The sequence below is a fragment of the Carlito syrichta genome, unplaced genomic scaffold (genome assembly GCF_000164805.1).
Source record: "Carlito syrichta isolate Samal-C Ts95f unplaced genomic scaffold, Tarsius_syrichta-2.0.1 Scaffold314393, whole genome shotgun sequence".
NCBI classification, from domain to species: Eukaryota; Metazoa; Chordata; class Mammalia; order Primates; family Tarsiidae; genus Carlito; species Carlito syrichta.
The window spans coordinates 1,430,185-1,436,184 of NW_007258489.1; positions in this window are offsets into that span (position 1 = coordinate 1,430,185).

The following is a 6,000-nucleotide window of genomic DNA, read 5'->3' on the forward strand; positions in this document are numbered from 1 at the left end:
CTTTATTTTGATTCTTGTATTATGAAACATGAAATGTGATTCGGAAAAAGCTGTTTGGAAATATAAGAAAAAGAAAAATAGATAATATAGCTATATAAGTTCAATTCAGTATTAAAGAACAGTATAGAAGACTACTTCTAGGTTATAAATCAGCATTACCAGTAGTTTTTAAAAAGTGAATTTTTTTAAATGTCCTTATGCCCATTGGATTAGGCAATGAATTCTTGAACAAGTCTCCTAAAGAAAATGCCATAAAAGCTAAGATGGACAAGTGGGACCTCATCAAACTGAAAAGCTCTGACACAGCAAAATAAACCATCAAAAGAGTGGGGAGACAACCCAGAAATGGAAAAAATATTTGCTTGTTATGTGTCTGACAAAGGCCCAACATCCAGAATCTATAAGGAACTCATAGAAGCTTAAAGGAAAAACAAACAAGCAAACAAAAAACAGCCCTATTAAAAAATGGGCAAAAGGCATGAATAGACATTTTTCAAAACAAGGTATATAAGTAGGCAACAGATATATGAAAAAAAATGCTCAGTCTCACTAATCATAAGAGAAATGCAAATCAAAACTACAATGAGATGCCACCTAACTCCAGTAAGGATGGCCATCAATAAAAATCAAAAACAACAGTTGCTGGCACAGGTGTACAGAAAAGGTAATGCTTCAACACTGTTGGTGGGAGTGTAAACTACTTCAACCCCTATGGAAAGCAGTGTGGCAATTCCTAAAAGAACTAAAAATTAAACTTCCATAGAGTCCAGCAATCCCTATCCTGGGAATATACCCAGAGGAACATAAATCATGCTACAAAAAAGACACCTGCACACGCATGTTTATAGCTGCACTATTCACAATAGCAAGAACTTGGAACCAATCCTGCTGCCCATTGGAAGTGGGTTGGATAAAGAAAATGTGGTACATATACACAACGGACTATTATGCAGTCATAAAGAACAAAATCATGGACTCCACAACAAACTGGATGGGGTTGAAGACCATCATACTTAGTGATCTATCACAGAAGAAAAATACTACATGTTCTCATTCATAAAAGGGACCAGAAGATTAATCACATTAGCACAAGGGAGGAATCGGCAGTCACTGGGCACTGTCAGGGGAGGGTGGGAGGAAGGAGGGACACATAACAACACAAAGGGTACCTGATCCAAAACCGGGGAGAGTGAAGACTATTTGGAAGCCCAAACTTCACCAGCATGAAGCCTATTTGTGTAGTTAATCGTTACATGTATGCTTCATCTTTGAAATACAATTTAAAATAATTTTTAAAATAAAATTTCTTAAAAATTTAAAATTAGCTTCCACATAGGATTTTTTAACTTAAACATGCATCAAATTCCTGTTTTCTTTCATGCCCCTGCCCATTGAAATAGCCAAATTACTATGGAAATAAGAAATCCTTCATAGATTCAGAGAACTAAGAAGAAAATTATGATCAATGTATACAAAACATAGTAGAGATGGAAACAAATTAAAGAGGGTCTGAGGCTTATTCAAACACCACTTTCTAAAACACATCAGTGAGACGGTGAAGAAAGGGTATCCCATTCCACAGCTTTACATCCCTAATAGAAAAAGTTCCTCATCAACTTTCACCTGTCTTCTTTACTATCAAATGATGGTCATTGTTTAGTTAAGATTGAATTTTTCTCATCTTATTATTCTTTCTATTATTACCTAGGATTTTTCTGCACAGAACTTTCTCTCATTCATGATAGCTATCATTTACCCTGAAATATATTTTCATACAAGGGAAGGAAAGATCAATGCTTAAGATCCAGATTTTGCAGAACTAGATTACACAATTTGAAACTCCTCATTAAGAAAAAAATGTAAAACTTTGAATACAAAATTAAATAAAAAATAAATATTTATTTAGGATGACAAAATAAATCTCAACAAAGTATAATGTTTTAAAAGTAGAGACATCCTGCAAATATGACAAAATCTGGTAAAAAGACAATATTTTTATGAACTGTTGAAATAACTCTATAATGCTTTTTCTTATATTTCTGCATAACTTCTCTAAATATGACAACAATTATATGATATTTTCCAAAGGGAAAATAGAAAGATAATTCCATCTTTCCTCTACTAATCACTTAATGAAATGTGCTTATTATCAGTGTTAAGGATTGTTATCAAGTTGAAAGAAGCTGTCAAATTTCTTTCAAAATTATACTCATATTTGAAAGAATTTCCAAAGGTAACTTCTGGCTCTGTTCATTTCAAATTTTGTTTTTCCTTCATTATTACTCTCATGGTGTTATGGGAATTAGAATATGTTCATATTTTCATATGACCCCATCCCTGCACCTTATTCTTATGACGTTATATTGATTGGTGGTGGGTGGTACACTGGGAAGCCAAAAGTTAACAGTAACGTTGTACTTGCAAGGAATCACTAGCTACATAAGCATCCCACTTAATGTATCCCCATTCAGATTTTCCTTAGCATGAGCTCTAAAATTTCCATGACTAATACAAAACTACCCAACCAAAGAAAATTATGCCAAAGAGAAAATCAGAGAAAAATTAATTTAATTGCAACTAAAAATGTGTTTGTTTTGAGTATTTTGCAACAATACCCCCCCACACACACAACACACACACGTTGAGGGTGTCGAAAAATGTATACACATTTTAAGTAAAAAAACTGTATTATAACAAAAAATGAATACAAGTCATATTTGACTTCTGTAATTACAAGAGATGATCAAGGCAGTTGCAGTCAGCACCAAGACACTTTTGATTATGACAAATTAAAGGTAAAACATAGATAACATCACTTTAAACGTGTATACATTTTTTTGGCACCTCGATGTATGGGTATGTATGAAATATATGCCCATGTGACCACACTGATAAGGCCTCCCAAGGACTTGAAAAAGGCTCATGCAAATGAGAAACCTTGTAACTTAAGCTTCTTTAAATTCACTATAATTCCATCTCAGCCTGGAATCAGCCATTTTCACAAGGACTTAGTTTCCTTTTGTCAATGAACACTCACTGCCACTTACTAAGTTGCATTGCTTCCAGACATTTTCACTAGAAACACTTAGAAGATATGTATTTTTTAAAAGAAATGTACTATATATTTATAATAATATTTCTAATTCTAAATTAAAATTACATCATTTTCGGTTAAATTATTTCATTTTTTCTCTTTTATCTAATGCTAAAAATCTTTTTATTTTGCAAACCTAGGCATATCTTTTTTAAAAAATTTTAGAGTGGTGGGGTACGTGTGAGAATTTGCTACATAAGTAAATTGCATGCAGGTAAGGTTTGGGCTTCTACTGAGACCTCTCTCTCTGGTTTTAAACATGGTATCCAATGGGTGGTTGTGTGCCCCTTATTCCCCTCTCACTCCTTCCTTTAGCAGGGCCCAACATTTGTTGTACTTGTCTTTGTGCTTGCATGCCTGATGTTTAGGGCCCTTATGCTGAAATTCTTAATTCCCCTAAGATAACTTACTTGCTTTATTCTACAATAGACAGAGATTCCAAATAGCAATACCAATATGATTACTAAAAATAAATGTAATTGAGTTTAAAAGAATAAATAGAATTAAGCAAAGTATAACCCAGGAACAAAGTGGGAATCGTGGAGAATGAACAGCATATGTGAAATACAGGGTTCAATGTAACTGGAATAAAAAATATATTTAGAGGAGAAAACATGATACCAGATATGAACTTTGTTGAGTGTCAAGTTCAGCAGATTTTACATTTTTGTTAATGCTCATAAAAACAAATACTTGTTTTGATCAGGGAAATAAAATGGTCTGATTTGAAATTTTTAAAAATACCTTGGAATGGGGGAGAGATAAGACTACCAAGAGACCAGTATAGTATGAAAAATAGAATTAAAAAAAACTTGAGTTGCTGTAGAAATTAGAAAACCACTTAGTCACTGCAAATGCTTCTGCATGCTCTCTATGGCAATAATCAAAGAGACAATGAACTTCAGCTGGCAAAAAATAACTGGATTTATTCATATATGTAGGTTATTATGGAGAAATTATCAGGAAGGAGAAAGGAAAGAGAAATAGCATTTCTCATTTCATCTCATTCTTATCAGTCAATAAATATATATTGAGCTTTTTCTAAATGCCAGAAACTGGTAGAAATATAGCGTTGAACAAGACAAACACTGTCCTTGCATTTATGTGCAGTCTTGCAAGAAGAATGAGTAAGTGAACGAAATTGATGAGGTTCTGAAAGAAGCCTTTTAAATGACAAGTATGTTGGATAATTTTTATGTTGTGGTGGTGGCTGTGTTTGCTACAATACTATATTCCAAATGTTGCCCAGACAAAATAATGAGACCATGGAAGTTTTCTTCCACTCATCCTTGTTTTCTGTGTCTTCTCACCTCCTCAGAATTACACCCTGCCATTCACCCTGTAACTGACTATTCTCTCTCTTGTTCTTAGACTCAGCTTGATAAATGATTAACATTATCAGCTAGAAAACCCAATAAACCAATGCTTACAATGCTTATTCAGTATAATTATGTTTTAGAAATAATCCTCTCTAGTGGAAAAAAAAAATGTTCTCAATCCTGTGACTTAACCTCCCTTAATATGATGGAATTTCACATTGTGGAGTACAGAATAGAAGACATTATTTTGAGTAACATATGTTTTATTGCCCTTCAAAACACAACAGCATGAGACCATTTTCCACCTTTAGTGTGGGGCTAGTCTAATGTATTGTGTGCTAAAGGTAAAAGATCTGTCTTTGTATCTTTTGTAGTTACTCCAAAGACTCACCTTGAGAAGATGTCTTTCCTTATGGCTGGCTATTATTTTCTGAATGAGTCTAAATAAAAATTACTGGTGCTTTTGCTTTATACAAATAAATAATGCAGATGTGGTGGCTCACACTTGTAATTCCATCGACTGGGGTGGCTAGGGCAAGAGAATCATCTGAACCCAGGAATTTGAGGATTTATGAACTATGATCATGCCACTGCACTCCAACCTGGAGGATAGAGTGAGACCCAGAATATTATAATAATAATAATAATATAAAAATTGAGTTACAAGATGATGAAAGATCATTTTTTGAGATTTCTCGCTTAACATATCTGCAGGTCAAAACCAGAAGAAATAAATAAATTTCCTCATGAGATAGCTTTGAATTTTCTATAAAAGAGGGAAAAAATTAGACTCCCAAATAAACACAATTTTGAGACTTGAAGAAAAAAACTTGTAAATCAGCTGGGCATATCAAAGAACAACTAAACACAGTTACAGCCCATATAAAACTTAAAAGTTAAAGAACTAACACATAATCTTCTTCTATATTTTTTGACTAAGCATATTGTACATTTCTTTCTTGGTTTAGTACTTCAATTCTTTTGTATGTTTGCTTTATCCACTTTCTATTTTGATATTTTCATCTTTTAAAAATTAATTTTATCCACTAATTTCTCTTACCTTATTTTGTTAGTTGCCTCCCTACTTGAATTTTAGGCTTTAGTATTTGTTTTCCCATCCGTTTTAGGTGAGAGTGTGAATCAATACATTGTTTTAAATTGAATTTAGCACATTGTTTATAAAGCCACTGAAGTATTCAGAAGCATTAACTTTGCAATTATACTTCTAGAATCCTCCCTCCACCTAGAAATAACATAGACATAAACAAATATTTTGCTTCAAGGATATTAACCATGGTATTTAGAATAGTGAAGTATAGGAAACTTCTTAATTGCACGATGGGGGAGTGATCAAACAAATCACTAATATATGTGTCTTAACAAACAGATTTCTCTTCTTAAAATGTCTGTCCTACCAAATTCATGTCTAGAATGTTCTCAAGGTCTCACTTGAGTTTCCTCTTCTCTCAGAATCCTTCTCATTTCCCCAGGAATACTTCGTTGACCCTTTTTCCATAATCATCAAAATCTGTCCAAACGTTGGTATTTGTTGTGTGGTATAATTCTTTTCTCTTTGCATACCAATTC